This window comes from Dermacentor variabilis, unplaced genomic scaffold, assembly GCF_050947875.1.
Source record: "Dermacentor variabilis isolate Ectoservices unplaced genomic scaffold, ASM5094787v1 scaffold_12, whole genome shotgun sequence".
In the NCBI taxonomy this organism is placed as follows: Eukaryota; Metazoa; Arthropoda; class Arachnida; order Ixodida; family Ixodidae; genus Dermacentor; species Dermacentor variabilis.
This window is the reverse complement of record NW_027460280.1, coordinates 15250768-15271000: the sequence shown is the minus strand read 5'-3', so window position 1 is coordinate 15271000 and position 20233 is coordinate 15250768. Positions and strand designations below refer to the sequence as shown.

General features: G+C 45.2%; 1 protein-coding gene across 5 annotated transcripts in view; it reads left to right on the top strand.

Moving 5' to 3' along the window:
- The window catches only part of babo (TGF-beta receptor type-1 babo), a 136383-nt gene that overhangs the window by 92265 nt on the left and 23885 nt on the right, over positions 1-20233 (top strand). Inside the window, exon 8 of one of the 5 annotated variants that reach the window (XR_012825018.1) lies at positions 504-684. The exons of the other annotated variants lie outside the window; for them this stretch is intronic. The gene's annotated coding sequence lies outside the window, so the exon portion shown is untranslated. The remainder of the gene's footprint in view (positions 1-503; positions 685-20233) is intronic. 5 annotated transcript variants of the gene reach the window in all.

Sequence of the window (20233 nt, the reverse complement as noted above, 5' to 3'; positions counted from 1 at the left end):
TAACATTCGAGCAAGTTCCAAGTCATCCAGGAATATCTTGGGCTGAGCAATAACTTTTAAGTTGTTAGCTGGTGAAATGCAGTCCTTGGAAAAAGGATAAACAAATACATGTGTCAATAGTATCGCCTTCACGCATGCCTTGGAGGTAAGTGATGACGCGGGCACGACTCCATAGATATGGCCGTACCTCTCAACAGCTAGTGGTTTTGAATAAGCGTGAAATGTGAAACGCAAGATCAGCGCTGTACATGTACACCAAAAGCCTCGAAGGGTTAAAACATGCCAGCTTGGCACTTTTCACAATTGCCAAAAGTGGGTGCCTATTGGAAACTTGCATGTTTTCACAAAGCAGCACAGTTACTTGCTTTTTGCTCCATTTACCCCCATGGCAATGCTGTCCTTTAAAATCGAGCGTCTTGGAATGCAGTATCTCATAATAAAAATCTTGTCTTGTCTGCATTGTAAACACCTGATAGACTTTAATTCTACTTCGTCATCCACAGCCGCCGACTTGCCCGACAACACCTTGCCAAATATACCGTGTATGGCTTTGAAATGGTCAAGCCACCTTGTTCTGGCTTTGAAGTCTTCAGTGCCAAGCAAGCAGGCGTAATTCAGAGCCTTCTGCTGCATAGTCGCCCTGCTGAGGGAAATACTGCTTGCCTGGGCATTGACAAAACACATGTAAGCAGCCTTGTGAAGTTCCTTGTGGTAAGGTTCCATCACTTGCTTGTGCTATGCGGATATACCTGAAGCAAAGGCCTTCTGAGTGGAACCTTCAGGACAGTAGACAACAAGTTTGGAGAATTGCCAAGCTCTTCAGTGATGTTTGCTTTCTTTCTACTTTCTACCTTGGTGATAAACCATGCTTCCTGTTTGAGAGAAAGAAACGTTTGTTTTCTCGTTGGTGCTGGCATCTTGCCTGCATGAATGCCATAGAGAAAATGATGAAATGGTTGCAATTACGATGATCCCGTGATAACTATGGATTTGCCTTCAAATTTGACAACCGTAAAATACTGTCCAAGTGCCTCCTTTGAATTCTCAATAACAACAAAAAAGAAAGCACCACTGCCTTCCCCAGGCTTGAATTCAAAACCAACACGAAACAACTCCAGCCGAATTCAACCTACCTGCATGCACTGCTTGCTGCTTTAATTTGGTGGCTCCATACATGGTAATGGTGTTGTGTTATGTATTCCTAAAAGATATTGATGCTGTGGAATACCGTCGGAAGGTTAGAAAAAAAAACTCATTCGACATTTTGCCACATCACCATCAATAGAAAGAGGACCCGAGAGCAGATGCGCAATGAGATGGCACCGTAAGACAATCTGTGAAATCCCTTGACTTTGTGTCCTAGGGTCGGTACGCTCTGGAGCTAAAGTAATGGGCCTCTGCGCGTGCCTGTTGAAAAGTATGCCATCTGGTGCCACGTCACTCAAGCTTGTGTGACATCAATTCAGCACAGTGTGCATGTACTTCTTTTTCTGATTTTCTTTTTTAAATTCTATAGCAGAGGAAATGTTATAAAAAAAACCATTTCAGCATATTCACAAGTTAGTGGGAGCTCCAGCCCTAGCTGTGGCAGCATTTGCTTTTTCCACTGGCCACAAATGGCTACTTGGTAGTTTATACATTGCATATACGCTTGCAGTAACCTGGCAAATGCCCGACGGCTTCCGCCTTTTTCATGTAGTGTAAGCCAGCGAACATTGTGTGCCATGCCGCTATGTCTCCATCTGCCGCACGAAGTTCATTGTGAACGTTTGCTTCATATAGTCCAGGTTTAACAAGAAAAACTGCATAGGAAAGAGACACAGGAACGCACCCTGTTCAGATAAACTGGAAGTAGGCAAAACTTGCATTACTGCGTGATTTTATGGTCAAGGAGGCAGGACATAGCGTTGGAAAACGGTGTAAAAGTTGAGGGGGAACGCCATGGCTTGAGGAGAGGATAATGGTTAGCTGCTCGTACCTGTTTTATTATAGCATGCTGGCACAAAATCTTTTGAGAAGGCATTCCTTGAGAGATGCTCTCAATTTCCAGGTGGTAATCTTGCCTACAACAAAAACCGTTTCAGGGACCCTTTAAGAAATGTTTTTCAATGGCTGTATTTGATCCACACGCATTTAACTTTCCATACTGATTTGCTTTCATTGGAAACTGACTCATTGCATGCATTTGCTAATTTACAGCTGGGGGCAATGTTTTGTGGCAGTTTCACAGGTATATGATTTATGCCATCATACCTGACAGAGTCCGAAACATGATACTCTGTTTGAAGCAAGGTCTGAGTATGGGCTAGTTGGTATTCCATGGTATCAATCGTAACTTACAGCCCATACATAGACGAGGGACGAAAAGGATGACGAAGACAAGCGCTGACTTCCAACTGATTTTTATTTTGAGAAAGAAGCATATATATACTGAGACACCAAGACAAAAGCGCCCCCTACAAAGCATCAACCCGACATGAGTATGCATTCAGAATTCATGGGCCTAGATGAACGAGAGCGCATGTGCGACCTCAGAAAACCTCACATTTTTGAATGAAGTAATTGTAATTGTAATCTGCTGCGTTTTTTTTTTTTTTTTCTGTAACGTGCACAAGTCTGCAGCACTTGTATGCTAGTTAAAACTGTTACCTCATTTTTGAACAAACTTTCTGTGCGCAAAACAAACAGGGACAAAGAAAAGGAGCAACACAAGGACGAGTGCTTACCAGAACTGCTGAATTGTTTAAGCCATAGTTCGGACACGGCCGACTCGCAGTGATGCTTCAGTTCATTTATAGTTCTTCCGGCCCTCTTTCTGCTTGTCCAAACTATGGCTAAAACAAACCAGCTTTTCTGGTAAGCGTTCGTCCTTGTGTTGCTCCTTTTCTTTGTCCCTGTTTGTTTTGAGCACAAAAAGTTTGTTCAAAAATGAAGTAACAGTTTTAACTAGCATACAAGTGCTGCAGACTTGTGCATGTTACAGAAAAAAAAAAAAAAAGCAGCCGATTACAATTACAATTACTTCATTCAAAAATGTAATTGCATACAGTTACTCATTACTTCTCCATGAAAGTAATCGAGGAATTATTTGATAGCAATTGATAACTTTTACCTTACTTTCCTCCAAACTGTTATTAACATTGCATAGGTGCAGTAAACAGAACAAGCTTGCCTGCACCCCCTTTAGTGTATCCTCTGCAGCATCGTACATTGCTTATCTGCACTAATAAATACTTTTAAAAAATTCTGTCGGTCATCGTCCCTCGCTTTTGTTTGTAAAGACCCCTGCAGTGACACTGGAAACTTGCTCAGGGAGGAAAAAAGAGAGGGAGGTTAGCCAGTTCGCTCAATGTGCACACTGGTGGGTTGGGTGAGGTTGTAACATGTATGGATCTTGCATAACATAACATCTTGTGTAACATATATGGATCTGCGTAACATATATTGTGAACATATATTGCACAACATATATTGGATTGCGTAACATATATGGGTCCCTCATGAAGTGCAACACTTCATTGCTGCTGAAACTTGGAGAAGACAGATGCTCCTGCCTGGGCCAGAAACACTGAAAAAAATCATCCATATGCGATTTCCTGGCAATAACATTATTTCCTAAGTGGCTTTCGCCATTGAGAAATACCAGCATCTGTTGAATTCATTGAACAACATCTGGTGGAGTTCAGATGAGGAAACAAATACTGAGCTCCCGAGTTTACCTGTCAGAACATGCGAATTTGCGAGGCTGCTGTGAGGCACGATCTCCGGCGTTCTGCTGTAGTAGTTGCCGAAGTCGGGTGCTGAAAGTTACGTTGCTTGTTACAACTTGTCTTGTGAATAAAGTAGCTGGTTAAATATAATTGGTTACTGAAAAAAAAAGTTATTGAATTACAGTGAGTGTTACCGACTAAACAAAGTAATCGTTAAAATACAATATTACCAACAAATGTAATTGATTACAAGTAATTAATTACATGTAATTTGTTACATACTAGCCGGAAGAGCTGCGGTACAGCACTTATGGCAACATACCTTATTTTATCACGTAGAGACCATACCAGAAATAAAGAAAAAAGCGTATCAGTAAAGTTGGGGTGTAGGTTATATGCTAATTTCTTCTTAAGGTGTGGCTTCATGGCAGCGTGACTTTGTCTTAAGAGTTGCTTTACCATGCTGCCATGAAGCCACACCTCAAGGCAAAGTTTTCTGCCATCCAAAGTGTAGTTATCTCCACCCCTACATGTTGAAGTTGCCCTGGGCCCTCTTTCGTGTTGCCCATTCTTCTGCTCTTACTCGCTTGTCATTTTGTGTTCTTGGCTGTGTTAGTGGTTGGCAATCAGTGCAAGCTGCACTGGTGAACCAGAACTCAGATCACAAAGAGCTGCACTCAACACACAGTGCAGCAGAAGCTTCCGATTATTAGCATTGCCTGAAGAGGCGGGCAACAGAGCCACTGGCTGAGTGTATGATGTGGACGAGTCATGCATCTGTGAGCGGAGGTTGTTTTTACAAAGATTTGAGTGTTCCGTGCAGTTATTACCGTGGGCTATATTGTAGCGAAGGGACGCAGCTGTTAGTGTTGAGACGCGTCAGCTCACCAGGGAGACGACGATGAAGGGGCATGAGCTCCGGCAGAGGCAAGTAGAGATCCGCAGGTACAACGATGACGAGAGGTATCATTCGAAAAACTAGGGTTATTAACTAGGCATTACTTAAATTTGCATTGTACACATACTACATGCAAAACATACCATGTCATATTAGTCGTTGATGGCCTGCCTGACCGGCCTGGTTTCCCGTAGTGAAGTGGCGCTGTGGGCTGCTGTCACCTTGCTCACCCCGAAACAACTCAGACCCCTTCCTTAAATTGGTTTCCACAGCATCCAAGGAACATGCGGACCGTTGGGAGGCACAGGCTTCTCCACCAATCGCCTACCCAGACCAGTCAGACAAGCCGACATGAACTAATAGTGGTCAGAGTTTAACTGACCAGGCAGGGTCGTGAAAACACAATGCACACAACAAAGCCATGACTAATGAGTCGCTCCTCCCTGATGGACAGTACAGACGAGCGTGAAACGGCCGCGCTACACGAACACAAAGGGGTGTTATTGTAGTCATTCCAGCGCAAAGGCTCCAGTCGGCCGCACCACTCACTTTCGTGTTTCCACATCTCGGAAACCGGTCTCTGCCTGGCTCCCCTGCATCGAGGAAGACCCAACAGTCACAAAAAAGAAAAATGTAGCTGCGGCATGCTGTTTTCGCGACACCTCCCCCCTATGAAAAAGAGTGTCCTACTCGTTTTTACAAAGCACTTCGAAGATGAAAAGAAGAGCACTCATAAAAAACGGATATGTGATAGGTTCATGTAAAAAAATGAAGTAACGGTAAGGAAAAAAATGGAAAAATAAAAATAAGATAAGTGCATTTTCATAAAATGGAAGAAAAAAACCTGAGCAGTTGTGAAACACAAGGAAATTAACCTAAAGTTCATTCACTTGTTTTCTAATGCACATCAGTGCCTGTGTCGTAAGCAGCAATGCCTCTAGGTCCATACTCTGGGATATGTCCTTCAGTCGAAGCGAAGTTCATTCTTGTCCACGAGTTTTTTGGCTTGGCGCACTCGATCATGGCTCTCCATTCTACACACACTATCACACGAGGCAAGCCACCAGTCAGCACGCAAACCGCACTTGCGCACAGCATAACGAATATTACACATTTTCTTTTTCTTACAACGTTCGTTAACAGACTCATCTGCGTCGCCATCGGAGCACTGTTGGATGTGGCGAGCTTTTAACTGCGCAACATTTATGCTGTCTCATTTTTTTTCCGGTTTGGTTCACTAGATTGTGATGCGGCTGGAGTTGGTGAGCCACTTTCTTCCATTCCATGTTGTGCACCTTGGCCTTTATCTACCTGGAGGATCGGCTCATTCTTGGAGGCCATACAGGGGAGCGACACTGGCCGGCTTTCTAGGTTTGAGCTTTTGATTCTGGCAGTCAGCGCAGGAGGGGACATACTTGCCGACATGCGAGAACATCTTTGGCCAAAAATAACGGTGGCAAACTTTCCCCCATGTGTGCTTGACGTTGAGGTGGCCCGCCGTAGTGTCGACATGACAGTGCCTTAAAACCTCCAACCTCAAACACCCCGGGACAAGTGCCATGTGACCTTCATGAAAGCCTTTCACCCTTCTGTGAAAAATGCCATCGACTAATCGGAAGCTGCGTGCCGTTCTCTTCAGTTTTCCGACAACACGTACATTTGGCTGCTCTAGGTGCTGTATAAATAACTTCCCTGACAAAGAAAGACGTACACCGACCAAGTAAAACTTATTAAAAGACTAGACCTTTCGGATTGATGTCCCCAATGAATTGATGTCCTCGACTTGAAGAGTCTCCTCAGTTTTTGCCTGGGCAACACCTACTTTTGTTTTGATATCTACATCTACAAGCAAGTCCACGGCACACCAATGTATGCCTCTGTCTTGGTAACCGCTACGAATCTGACAATAGAATGGCTGGAAAGTCGCGTGATCGCTTCTTTCAGCCCATCACTAAGAATTTTTCTACGCTACGTTGACGATCGTTTTTGCAAAATCAAGCGCTGTGCTTTGGAAGATTTCACCACACATCTAAACAATCAAACAGATTCCATTCAGTTCACGGTTGAGATGGAGACAGACCAGAAACTACCTTTTTTGAATGTGTTGGTGAAAAAGAAGCAATCGTGGGCTTTCTTTCAACATTTTCAGAAACAGTACACACACTGGCCGGTACATGAATTTCTTGTCTGTGAACCCTAACACTCACGAGAGGTTAGTAGTTTCCTCCCTGCTGGGCCGTGTGAGCTGCATTTGCACGAAACCTTAAGACCTAAATTCCAATGGGCAGACAATCTGGAAAGATCTTTCGATGAGCGGTTACCCCCCTGCATTCATGAAGGCTGTGAAACACCCTTTGTTCAACCCTTTCTAAGCTGGCAGTGTCCGGGATAAGTGGGACCTCATCATGCGTGCTGCGTAAATATGATGTTGAAGTGGCTCACATTCGTGTGCTCAAACTGGGGCACGCACTCGTTAGTGGGAAGGACAAGCTGCCACAGGAAGTCTTTCCTGGCGTTGTGTACAAGATCCCCTGTGCGGATTGCGATTGCGTCTACATAAGGGAGATGGGCAACTTTAACCCTTTCAGGGTCAATTTTTTTTGCCATGTGCGCCCGTCCAGGGTCGACTTTTTTTTTTTTGCAGGTTCCAATTCTTCTGAGGGACCTATTTCGAAAAAAATTTACCGTAATTTTTATAGGGTGACCGTAAAGGGAGAAAAAAATATTTATCGTTGGTAAACATTTACTCTTTATTCATGAATAACAACAATAAAAAAAGGAAGTAAACTTATAAGAATGAAAAATTTGATGCATTGTTATAGTTCAAGGCCTATAATATTTCGCAAGTCTCAAATGTTCCTGCTCTTGCACTAATATTTATGTCCATAGCGTAATTGAACTGCGTAGGTGAGTGCACTCAAGAAAACTGTGTGGTTGTGTGCCCGTCAAAAAAGCAGAACATGTGACAAACTTCCGCTAATCTTCATCTTATTGCCAACCAGAGGCAATTAGATATCGAGAGTCTGCCCCCCCCCCCCCCCAGAAAAAAAAAATGAAAAGGAAACGCATGCACGGTGGGCATCCTTCCTATGCTCACCCCTGTGACCACAGGGTGTCTACCAACCGGGAAAACCGGGAAGACAGGGAATTCTCAGGGATTTTGAGTAGTCTGGAAAAACTCAAGGAAAACTCAGGGAATTTGTGCTTCTATCAGGGAAAATTAGCTGTCATTTTATTGAAAGGGTCGAAAGTCAAGGTAATGCTGGCTCGAGTAACAGACAGGAATCGTAATGAATCGTCTTTGACGCCCTGTCGTCGGCTGGAGGAGTTGCCAATGTACAGTCAACGACCGACTTTCCGGATTCTCGATAATTTGGACGGCTTCGCGGTACCTCCACGTACCCCGTAGAGTCAATGTACCAGAACGTCTGAAATTTCGAACTTAAGAACTCTTCGCCGTCCGATTTCCCGGAGGTTTTGCCGTGACCGCAGGTCCGGAACGGCATTAATCAAAGCCGCCACCTCTGCCATTTTGATTACCTTGCCGCCTCGAACCGGCGCTCTCGCACGCAGATCCGCTGGCAGCCGTAGCCACCACGGCGGCAACGCTAGGCCTAGATGCTTCGACGTTCGCTATGAAGCTTCTTGTCGTTGGACGCCGTGTTTTTTATTGAAAGAAGTCGCTGCTGTTAGCAATGCACGGACTCCACCTTTGTGGTCCTTGCGATTGGCTTAGAAGCTTGGAAATTACGGTGCGTTGCATAATGCCGGTTACCGAAAGTTAGCTTTGCCTCGGTACACAAGTATTCCTTGGTGAAGCTTACGCAAAAGTACTGCAGTGAAGCATAAGCGCGAGAAGGGGCTATTGACATTGGACACAGTATGTATTCCTTAATTATACACACGTGCACCCGGTATTTCCTGTCGCAGTACGAGCACCGATATGCCTAATATGTGTACCGACAAGCCTTCAAAGAGTTTTCGAACGTGCCTGTGGCGATTTGAGCCCCTAAGGGCAGTAAATGACATACATTTATCTTTTTCCAACTGGCCGATATTTCGGACGTTTTCGCGGCCCCTAGGGAGTTCGAAAAATCGGTCGTGGACTGTGCAACTGACCAAGATGCTTCAACTGGTCCTTGGGGCGAACGAGTGGCGGAAGGAGGACAAGAACAGAAATGATCTACACATTGAGGAATAAAGGGGAAAGGAAGCTTGCTGCCGCCGTTTTGAAGGAGCTTGAGCTCAAAAAACAGTGTTGGCTGATGCCAAGATGCAGTTGTCCCTCATCCAAACCAAAATAAACTCTTTAAAGCAGTGAAACACAACACTGAGGCGTCGTGCCCAGGCTGAGAGTATGTCAGGACAGTTGAGGTTGACTTACGAGTTGTTGAGAATCTCAATTGTGACAACGTTCGAGCCTCATACCACTGAGCTTGCTATCAGTTGATAGAAATAGCTCCTATTCGAAAATATTTGCTTCTGTATGCATCTCCACTTTATTCGTATTTGAGAATGTCCGACTCGATTTGCAATATTTTTCTAAGACATTTTATTTGCTCTGCATTTTACTAACCCCTCCCTTCTATTCTCTTTTTGAATAACATAAACACTTCTCCTTAGTATTCAAATTGAACTAAGTCGGTTTTTTTTCGTATGCTTACTAGAGAGTGACAGCATCGAGCGATATGGTTTCAGTTCATCTTGACATAAAACATAGCTCTGCATCACTCAGGGAATTTCGCAATGGCACTCAGGGAAAGCCTGGAAAACTCAGCGAATTTTGAAATGTCAACTTGGTAGACACCCTGGACCACTAAACGAACGAGAAACAGATGGCTACCTTTGGGCGATTGGTAACGAGATAGCCATCAGTTTTGTGAGTGCAAGAAGCCAAAACCGCCCACGGAACAAAACCCAAACCGCCGCCTACGCACGCGCGCCAATGCGCGAGCGGTAGTATATAGACGCGGCGGAGCAAACTAGCTCTAAAACAAACCATGCAACGAAAACCAAGAGAGGGAAGCGCGACAAAAAAATTCCTTGTATTTCCGCATAGTGGCAGCACATGCCAGGAAAGAAAAAATTGGGAAATTGACACGCTTTTTAAACGTACAGACGGCGCCGTAAATATATGGCATCGACCATTTTGGAATTGTTCGCGCCGCCGTATATTTAAGTCATTCACCCTGAAAGGGTTAAACAGCGACTGCGCCAATATCAAAACGATGTGGATAAGTAAAGATTGGCTTCAAATGCTTTGGCACAGCACGCAGCAACGATTACGCACAATATCGACTGGATGAAATCTAGTCTAATGGGCCAGGAAAGAAACTTGAAGTCACGTCTGTGCCTGGAGTCCCTCGAGATACAATCAACAGGACACGCGCTCAATCGAAACGAAGAAACTCTCCCCCATCTTGCGCGCGATGCTTGCTCCACATGCTAAAGCCTATTTAAACAAGCACTTCGACCTTTTTCACCCCATTGTGAACAAGGCTTCCTTCCGTATGGAAGCCGAAACGTCTTGTCTTTTAATAAGTTTTACTTGGTCGGTGTATGTCTTTCTTTGTCATATCTCATGCCAACCAGACGGGCTTCTGTCGAACTCTTGATTACAATAACTTCTCTCATCCACGTGTCTTCCGTCTGCTTTTCTCCAATGTCCACGTGATCCAACACGAGCAGCGGTATAGAATTTTTTTCTCTTGCTGGAGTGGAATCATGTGAAAGGCGGGAAGCGTGTCAGAGTTTCTATGCTCGAAGCTAGAGCGTTGCTGTAACTTTGTGTCAGTCCCCTTTGCTCAGATAATGCAAGGGGCTGGCTTTTTGACCGACCACAATATTATTGGCCGGATGAGCCCCCTACGCCTGGCGTTCCTTGTTTCTCGAAGGTTAAAGCTGCTCACCCCGAGTATCACTCCCTCAGTTGTGGTCCGTCTTCTCCAAACCATTGCCAGCACTGGGACGCGATGTGGCCGATGCAGTCGCACAGCTGACATTATGGTTGTCCGTTGTTGTCACCTTCTCAGTGGCCAATGCACTGGAGGATGTTGTATGCCTTTTTCTATAGCCTTTAAGTGGTCTGATAACGAGGCTATGGAGTCCGCGATCGCCTGTAGGTCCCTGTCATGGTCGGTAGCTCACACAGGTGAGGACACTCTGCCGCTGTGCAGGTTGCGAAACATGTCAGAGGCGGCTGCATTGCTGCTACAGTGGGTGTCATTTCCATGGAAGGTATCGAGACGTTTGGGAACCATGGCTGTTGGGATGCATGCACCATTTAAAGCTGCCCGATTAATGCGCTGCAAAATTTGGAGGAAGGCAGAGCAGCTGTCTGGGATTGTGATAAGGATTTTCTCCAGGGGGGGTATTCTGTAAGAGTCCATCTAGTGGACTGTACATTTTGGCCACTGCTGTTTGGATGCAGCTGTACGAGTGAGGAGGAGACGAGCGGCCCCTGCCAATCAGCAGCAGCCGAAGTGGACAGTCCATTAGGTAGACTTCTACAGAATACCCCCCCTGAACGTCCAGACGCAGGCTGCGCGTGAGGTGCCGAAACCAACCCTCTTCTGTCGTGGACGGATTAACTCTGGCGCACAGCTGCACAACGTCGTAATAACAGTTTTAGGGGGATTTTGATGGCAGCTGGGTCCAGTTTTGCAGCTTCAAATAAGCGATTTCATCTGAGTGGCAGCTTGTAAAAGACATTTTTAGAACTGTTGCCCACTCTTCCCACGAATTAGGGGCAGCTGTTGAAATTTGTGTGGTGCACCACCTTTTTGTGTTCCCATCCAATGCCAGATACAAAAATTTAACCTTTGTCACTTGATCCCAGTTGTTGAGTGTCACTAAATGTTCATAGCAAAGCAGCCGCTTGGATATTGATTCTTCTGGCGCACCTCTAAAGACTGGCGGTGCAACGAAAGGGGTAGACATGGTGGCAAAAACTGCAGGGGTTTGGTACTAGTGGAGCCCTTAGAGGTGGTTTCCGGAACTTTGTTACTGCAGCCCATGGTGTTAGAGCGGGATCTTCGCTACCCAGCAACCTCCACCACTTTGTAGCAAAGTGATGCGGCTGTTAGTGTTCAGACGCATCAGCTCTCCAGGGAGACGACGATGAAGGAGGATGAACTCCAACAGAGGCAAGTGCAGATCCGCAGGTACGAAGACGATGAGGGGCATCATTGTAAAACTAGGCTTATTAACTTGGCATTACTTTAAATTTACACTCTACACATACTACATACAAAATAATGTCAAACTGGTCGTCGACGGCCTACCTGACCAGCCTGGTCTCCCACAGTGAAGTGGCACCGTAGGCTGCTGTCTCCTTGCTAACCCTGAAACGACTCAGAGCCACAGCTTAAATTGGTTTCCACAGCATCCAAGGGACCCGTGGACTGTCGGGAGACGAAGGCTTCTCCACCAATCGCCTACTCAGACCAATCAGGCAAGCTGACATAATCCATGTAGGTGTCGGAGTTTAAGCGACCACGGATGGTCACAAAAACACCCAGCACATAACAAAGTTAACCATGGCTAATGAGTCACTCTGCCTGATGGACAGTACAGCCGAGTGTGAGACTACCAGGTGACAAGTACGTAAAGGGACTGTCAGGTTCGACTGCATTGGCCAGGTGAGAGCAGATGCTCAAGGCACCATCGCAGTCATTCCCATGCAAAGGCTACAGTCGCCAACGTCACTTGCTTTTGTGCTTCCACTTCTTGGACACTGATCTCTGCATCTTTGCCCAGCTCCCCTGCATCAAGGAAGACCCAACAGTTGCACAAAGAAAAAGGGGGCTGTGCCATACTTTCTTCGCGACAATATGCACGGCATGTTGCTGCTGGGATATAAAAAGTTAAGGTTTCTTGCATCTGTTCCAGGCATTCATGTGCTACAGAAAAGAGAGAAGGAAAAAATTGCAACCACAATTACTTAATAAATGATGCAGTTGATATTGATTGCATTTACTTCACAGCTTTTATTAATGTTTTGCTAGTCTTGTACAAATACAATTTTTTTTGGCTCAAAATTTAGTCAAAGCAAATAGTAAGTGTCGAATAATTTGAAACGCATAGTTTGAATAGTTGTGGGATCCACATAATACCCAACATAACGCCAGATGTTGACAAGTCTAAGAAAATTGGTACTTAAAAAAAAAAGAAAAAAAAAACTTGTTCATCTTTGGAGGCAGCTTATTTTCAAAGTGCTGTTTTCAGATATTTTCATGCAAAATGCAAGTTCAACATTTTCTAGAACTCCAGCACCACAGTAGATTTGTTTACAGGCTGTTGCTCACTGTTTCAGCCGGCTTAAATATTTTGTGACCCGCCGTGGTGGCTTAGCGGCTATGATGTTGTGCTGCTAAGCATGACGTCACGGGAACAAATCCCGGCAGCAGCGGCTCCATTTAGGTGGTGGCGAAATACAAAAATGCCCGTGTCCCGTGCATTGGGGACTTGTTAAGGGTTCCCTGGCGGTCAAAATTAGTCTGGAGTGCCCCACTACGGCATGCGTCATAGTCAAATTGTGGTTTTGGCACATAAAATCCCAGAATTCAATTACAAATTTTTTGTGGTAGTTGAGTTGCGTGTTCGCCCATCGTGCGTCATTGCGATGCTATGAAGTGTCACCCTGACTGCTTGGTGCTGGCAGTTCATGCTGTGTAATGCGAATTGCGTCTACACATGAACTTTACCTGTCCAGTTCTGCAAGTATACAGACAAATGCTCGTAGCACTGTGCGGTCATAAGCCTAACCTGTGCACGTGATCTGGGCCCGATCACCGATGAGTGGCAAACTTACTGCTGCGCCTACCTTGGCGACCTAACCAGCGCTGTTTAGTGCCATGTTGATGGCTTAGGCTTAGTGCCACATCAACGCAAATTTATTCACAGCGGCTGTACAGCTTTCAGGAAACAGTAAGACCACTGCGAATATGTTTGAATATAATCGAGCAGGTGCTCAAGTCGGTTATCATTATCAGCCTAGTTTTATGTTCACTGCAAGACGGGGGCCTCTCCCAGTGATCTCCAATTACCCCTGTCTTGCACAAGCTGAACTTTTGCCTGAAAATTTTCCAATTTCATCACTCCACCTAACTTTCCCACTTCTGCTGCTGCTGCTGTCTCTGTCTTGCATGCTGCGTCGGGGTAGGTTTAAAGGGAGCACAGCAAAGAGGAAAGGCGACGCAGGAAACTCGTTTGGACCTTTCCATCGCATTGCAACAATGCTCTCTTGACTGCTTTATTTATCCGTCACCTCCCTCAAAAGTATTACAGAAACTACAGTACTTTCTACTAATGTGCAACATTCCGGAGGTGAGATAAAATGGTAGAGAGGCAGTAGGGACAGGAGGATGGGTAGAACTGACGCAGTTGTGAAACTAGTGAATAACAGTGTTGCCACTCTTCAGTCACAGCTCGCATACATGGGGGAGGGAAAAGGAGACATAAGAAGGCAAGGAAAAGCTGCTACTAGACACGGCGGCAGTTGCTGACAAACTCGATGAATTTAAATTCAAGGTACGCTATGGTATATTCCTACTACTTCTGAAAACTAAAGCCTGTGCAAATTTGTTAAGTGGACAATGGATGACACTACGGAAGCGGCTACTTATCAAATCAACACTTCTGGACCCATTGCGGTAGTTGTGCAGCAGTGGTGTTGCTCAAGGTCACAGGTTCGATCCCAACCAAGGCAGCCGTATTTCGACAGGGGCGAAATGCAAAAACGCCAGCATAGTACTCAGATTTAGGTGCAGATTAAAGAATTCCAGGTCATCATCATCATCATCAGCCTAGTTACGCCCACTGCAGGGCAAAGGCCTCTCCCATACTTCTCCAACTACCCCGGTCATGTATTAATTGTGGCCATGTTGTCCCTGCAAACGTCTTAATGTCATCCGCCCACCTAACTTTCTGCCGCCCCCTGCTACGCTTCCCTTCCCTTGGAATCCAGTCCGTAACCCTTAATGACCATCGGTTATCTTCCCTCCTCATTACATGTCCGGCCCATGCCCATTTCTTTTTCTTGATTTCAACTAAGATGTCATTTACCCACGTTTGTTGCCTCACCCAATCTGCTCTTTTCTTATCCCTTAACGTTACACCCATCATTCTTCTTTCCATAGCTCGTTGCGTCGTCCTCAATTTCAGCAGAACCCTTTTCGTAAGCCTCCAGGTTTCTGCCCCATATGTGAGTACTGGTAACACACAGCTGTTATACACTTTCCTTTTGAGGGATAACCCGCCGTGGTTGCTCAGTGGCTATGGTGTTAGGCTGCTGAGCACGAGGTCGCGGGATCGAATCCCGGCCACGGCGGCCGCATTTCGATGGGGGCGAAATGCGAAAACACCCGTGTGCTTAGATTTAGGTGCACGTTAAAGAACCCCAGGTGGTCAAAATTTCCGGAGTCCTCCACTACGGCGTGCCTCATAATCAGAAAGTGGTTTTGGCACGTAAAACCCCAAATATTATTATTATTATTATTTTGAGGGATAGTGGCAACCTGCTGTTCATGATTTGAGAATGCCTGCCAAATGCACACCAGCCCATTCTTATTCTTCTGGTTATTTCAGTCTCATGATCCGGATCCGTGGTCACTACCTGCCCTAAGTAGATGTATTCCCTTACCACTTCCAGTGCCTCGCTACCTATCGTAAACTGCTGTTCTCTTCCGAGACTGTTAAACATTACTTTAGTTTTCTGCAGATTAATTTTCAGACCCACCCTTCTGCTTTGCCTCTCCAGGTCAGTGAGCATGCATTGCAATTGGTCTCCTGAGTTACTAAGCCAGGCAATATCATCAGCGAATCGCAAGTTGCTAAGGTATTCTCCATCAACTTTTATCCCCAATTCTTCCCACTCCAGGTCTCTGAATACCTCCTGTAAACATGCTGTGAATAGCATTGGAGAGATCGTATCTCTCTGTCTGACGCCTTTCTTTATTGGGATTTTGTTGCTTTCTTTGTGGAGGACTATGGTGGCTGTGGAGCCGCTATAGATATCTTCCAGTATTTTTACATATGGCTCATCTACACCCTGATTCCGTAATGCCTCCATGACTGCTGAGGTTTCGACTGAATCAAACGCTTTCTCGTAATCAATGAAAGCTATATATAAGGGTTGGTTATATTCTGCACATTTCTCTATCACTTGATTGATAGTGTGAATATGGTCTGTTGTTGAGTAGCCTTTACGGAATCCTGCCTGGTCCTTTGGTTGACAGAAGTCTAAGGTGTTCCTGATTCTATTTGTGATTACCTTAGTAAATACTTTGTAGGCAACGGACAGTAAGCTGATCGGTCTATAATTTTTCAAGTCTTTGGCGTCCCCTTTCTTATGGATTAGGATTATGTTAGCGTTCTTCCAAGATTCCGGTACGCTCGAGGTTATGAGGCATTGCGTATACAGGGTGGCCAGTTTCTCTAGAACAATCTGACCACCATCCTTCAACAAATCTGCTGTTACCTGATCCTCCCCAGCTGCCTTCCCCCTTTGCATAGCTCCTAAGGCTTTCTTTACTTCTTCTGGCGTTACCTGTGGGATTTCGAATTCCTCTAGGCTATTCTCTCTTCCACTATCGTCGTGGGTGCCACTGGTACTGTATAAATCTCTATTGAAGTCCTCAGCCACTTGAACTATGTCATCCATATTAGTAACGATATTGCCGGCTTTGTCGCTTAACGCATGCATCTGATTCTTGCCTATTCCTAGTTTCTTCTTCACTGTTTTTAGGCTTCCTCCGTTCCTGAGAGCCTGTTCAATTCTATCCATATTATAGTTCCTGATGTCCGCAGTCTTACGCTTGTTGATTAGCTTAGAAAGTTCTGCCAGTTCTATTCTAACTGTGGGGTTAGAGGCTTTCATACATTGGCGTTTCTTGATCAGATCTTTCGTCTCCTGCGATAGCTTACTGGTTTCCTGTCTAACGGCGTTACCACCGACTTCTATTGCGCACTCCTTAATGATGCCCATGAGATTGTCGTTCATTGCTTCAACACTAAGGTCCTCTTCCTAAGTTAAAGCTGAATACCTGTTCTGTAGCTTGATCCGGAATTCCTCTAGTTTCCCTCTTACTGCTAACTCATTGATTGGCTTCTTGTGTACCAGTTTCTTCCGTTCCCTCCTCAAGTCTCGGCTAATTTGAGTTCTTACCATCCTGTGGTCACTGCAGCGTACCTTGCAGAACACGTCTACATCTTGTATGATGCCAGGGTTCGCACAGAGTATGAAGTCGATTTCATTTCTAGTCTCACCATTCGGGCTCCTCCACGTCCACTTTCGGCTAACCCGCTTGCGGAAAAAGGTATTCATTATCCGCATATTATTCTGTTCTGCAAACTCTACTAATAACTCTCCTCTGCTATTCCTAGAGCCTATGCCATATTCCCCCACTGACTTGTCTCCAGCCTACTTCTTGCCTACCCTGGCATTGAAGTCGCCCATCAGTATAGTGTATTTTGTTTTGACTTTACCCATCGCCGATTCCACGTCTTCATAAAAGCTTTCGACTTCCGGGTCATCATGACTGCATGTAGGGGCATAGACTTGTACCACCTTCAATTTGTACCTCTTATTAAGTTTCACAACAAGACCTGCCACCCTCTCGTTAATGCTATAGAATTCCTGTATGTTACCAGCTATTTCCTTATTAATCAGGAATCCGACTCCTAGTTCTCGTCTCTCCACTAAGCCCCAGTAGCACAGTACGTGCCCGCTTTTTAGCACTGTATATGCTTCTTTTGTCCTCCTAACCTCACTGAGCCCTATTATATCCCATTTACTACCCTTTAATTCCTCCAATAACACTGCTAGACTCGCCTCACTAGATAACATTCTAACGTTAAATGTTGCCAGGTTCAGATTCCAATGGCGGCCTGTCCGGAGCCAGGTATTCTTAGCACCCTCTGCAGCGTCACAGATCTGACCGCCGCCGTGGTCAGTTGCTTCGCGGCTGCTGGGGACTGAGGGCCGGGGTTTGATTGTTGTATTCATATAGGAGGTTGTGGCCAAGTACTGCACCAGGGTGGCCAATCCTGCTCTGGTGAGAGAGTGCGTTACCGGTTCTGGTCACAGGGATCAGGCCGCACTCCAGGCCTGTTTGTGCAATTTTCTCAACACACGTTTTTTTTTTTATTTTCCGGTGGAGAATTGCGCGGCACCGGGATTTGAACCACGGTCCTCTTGCACGGGAGGCGGATACTCTACCGTCCATGCAGGAGTTAAATTAAAAATTATATTATGGGGTTTTACATGACAAAACCACTTTCTGATTATGAGGCACACCGTAGTGGAGGACTCCGGAAAATTTCGACCACCTGGGGTTCTTTAACGTGCACCTAATTCTAAGTACACGGGTGTTTTCGCATTTCGCCCCCATCGAAATGCGGCCCCCGTGGCAGGGATTCGATCCCGCAACCTCGTGCTCAGCAGTCTAACACCATAGCCACTGAGCAACCACGGCGGGTGCCGCAGGAGTTGTGCGCCTCATTTCACCTACAGTGATGCCCTATTTGATAAGTCAAGGTGGACCAATCTGAGCTCGGTTATACCGCACGGATGGCACTCGGCTAGAGAACCTGGTATTTATGACCTGCACATGTGTGGCCATATATAATTGACCATATATATCTTTTTTTTTTGAAGGAGGGTTCCCGTACAGTGATAAAATAAAGGAAAATACATTAAAAAGAAAAAAAAAGAAAAAAAATTTTGGGGAAAAAAAGAAACATAAGAGGTGATTTGAACTCGTGACCCTTGGATGTTGCCCGGAAAGATAGCTCAGTCGGTTGGTTCGTCAGGCCCCAGGTTACTTTCAAGCGCCATAGCTCCTGCTCCGAGCCTCATACTTACGTGGAAAGGGACTGATGTTGTCCGCGATAGTCGCTTTTTGTTGATTCCGAGTGGTTGGAGGGCATACTTTCTTGGAAAAATGGCCGCCCGAGGAGAAGAGCGAACTTGAGCGGCTTTAGAGACTAGGAAAACTGTCTTAAAATATTTAGACTTGAGGGAAAGCTTCGTTAACAAACTATAACACGGCAGTCAGCACTCGAATACGACGAGAGAAATTATTGAGACGTGGAAAACTCCCTTGAAATAACTATGGTTTGCGAGACAAATGCTTGTAAGTATTGAACCTCTTAAAAGATGAGGGGGAATAAGCGCTCACCGAGAGGGCATCGTCTGCGCGAGACCACCACCAGGCACCTTACTGAGACGAGGAGGACTCTGCGGCCGGAACAAAGCCTCCCTTCTCCGCCGGCCAAGAGGGGAAAACGCGCTTTCCGATCGCTCAAGGTTGCGCGGACCTAGTATAACTCTAGCATCTAGGAAAAGCTTAAACAGGTGCGAGGGCGGCACGCATAGCGTGGGAAGCTAGCCGCCAGAATAGCTATCTCAGGGACTGCTGCTGACGAGGGCGAAATACCTTCTTGTAATTATAATAACCCTAATAGGACGATTTTCGAAGAAAAAATAGAAAGGAAACGGCCCAGAGGGCTATACTACGAGAGCTGTGACTGATAATTTTCTACATGTATATATATATATATATATATATATATATATATATATATATATATATATATATTCATCTCATCTATGGGATCGTATGCGCGCGCTGTTGCCTTGTCTCTGCGTGTAGTAGTAAGAGAGCCAGTTTAAGGGCGGAGAAGAAGGAAGGAAAGGAAAGTCTCTGAAGCAAAATTGCAGCGCCGTGGTTTTAAAGCGCACCCGGGGTAGAGAAACGGAAGGCGATATAAGCGTGCATGGCCATGATACGCACACAACAAACTGCCTTAACATATTTAGACTTGAGGGAAAGCTTCGTTAACAACGATAGCACAGCAATCAGCACTCGAATATAATTATAACCTTAATAATTATTGTAAATATTCAGCTCATCTATGGTATCTAATGCGCGCGCTGTTGCTTTGTCTCTGCGTGTAGTAGTTAAGAGGGCCAGTTTAAAGGCGGAGGAGAAGGAAGGAAAGGAAAGCAAAATTGCAGCGCCGTGGTTTTAAAGCGCACCCGTGGTAGAGAAACGAAAGGCGATATAAGCGTGCGTGGCCATGATACGCACAGGACAAACTGCCTTAAAATATTTAGACCAGATTCCAGGTAATCAAAATTAAAATGGAGTCTCCCACTGCTGTATGCCTCATGATTGAATTGTGGGCTTGGTATGTAAAGCCCTGTAAGTTAATTAATGTTCAACCCTTCGAGGGTCAAGTTTTTTCACCAAATGCGACCCCCCAGGGTCAAAATTTTTGGTTGCAGATTTAAAATATTCAGACTTACCTATTACGAAAAAAATTTACTGCAATTTTTTAGAATGACCATAAAGTTACAAAAAACATTTTTCGTAAGTAAACATGCATTGTTCATTCGTGAATACAGGTGGGCTTCCATAAATACTTATAATAAGAAAACAACATTAGAAACACTGAAATAGATATATTCTGGTTCGGCACTTCGGTTCGGCATCGGAGGAATTACAGCTTGACTCACTTGCAGCAGAGCAACAAGTGCGCTTGCCCATAGCGTAATCGAACCGTGCATGTGAGCACACTCAAGAAAACTTGATGGTTGTGTGCCTTTCAGAAAAACTAAACG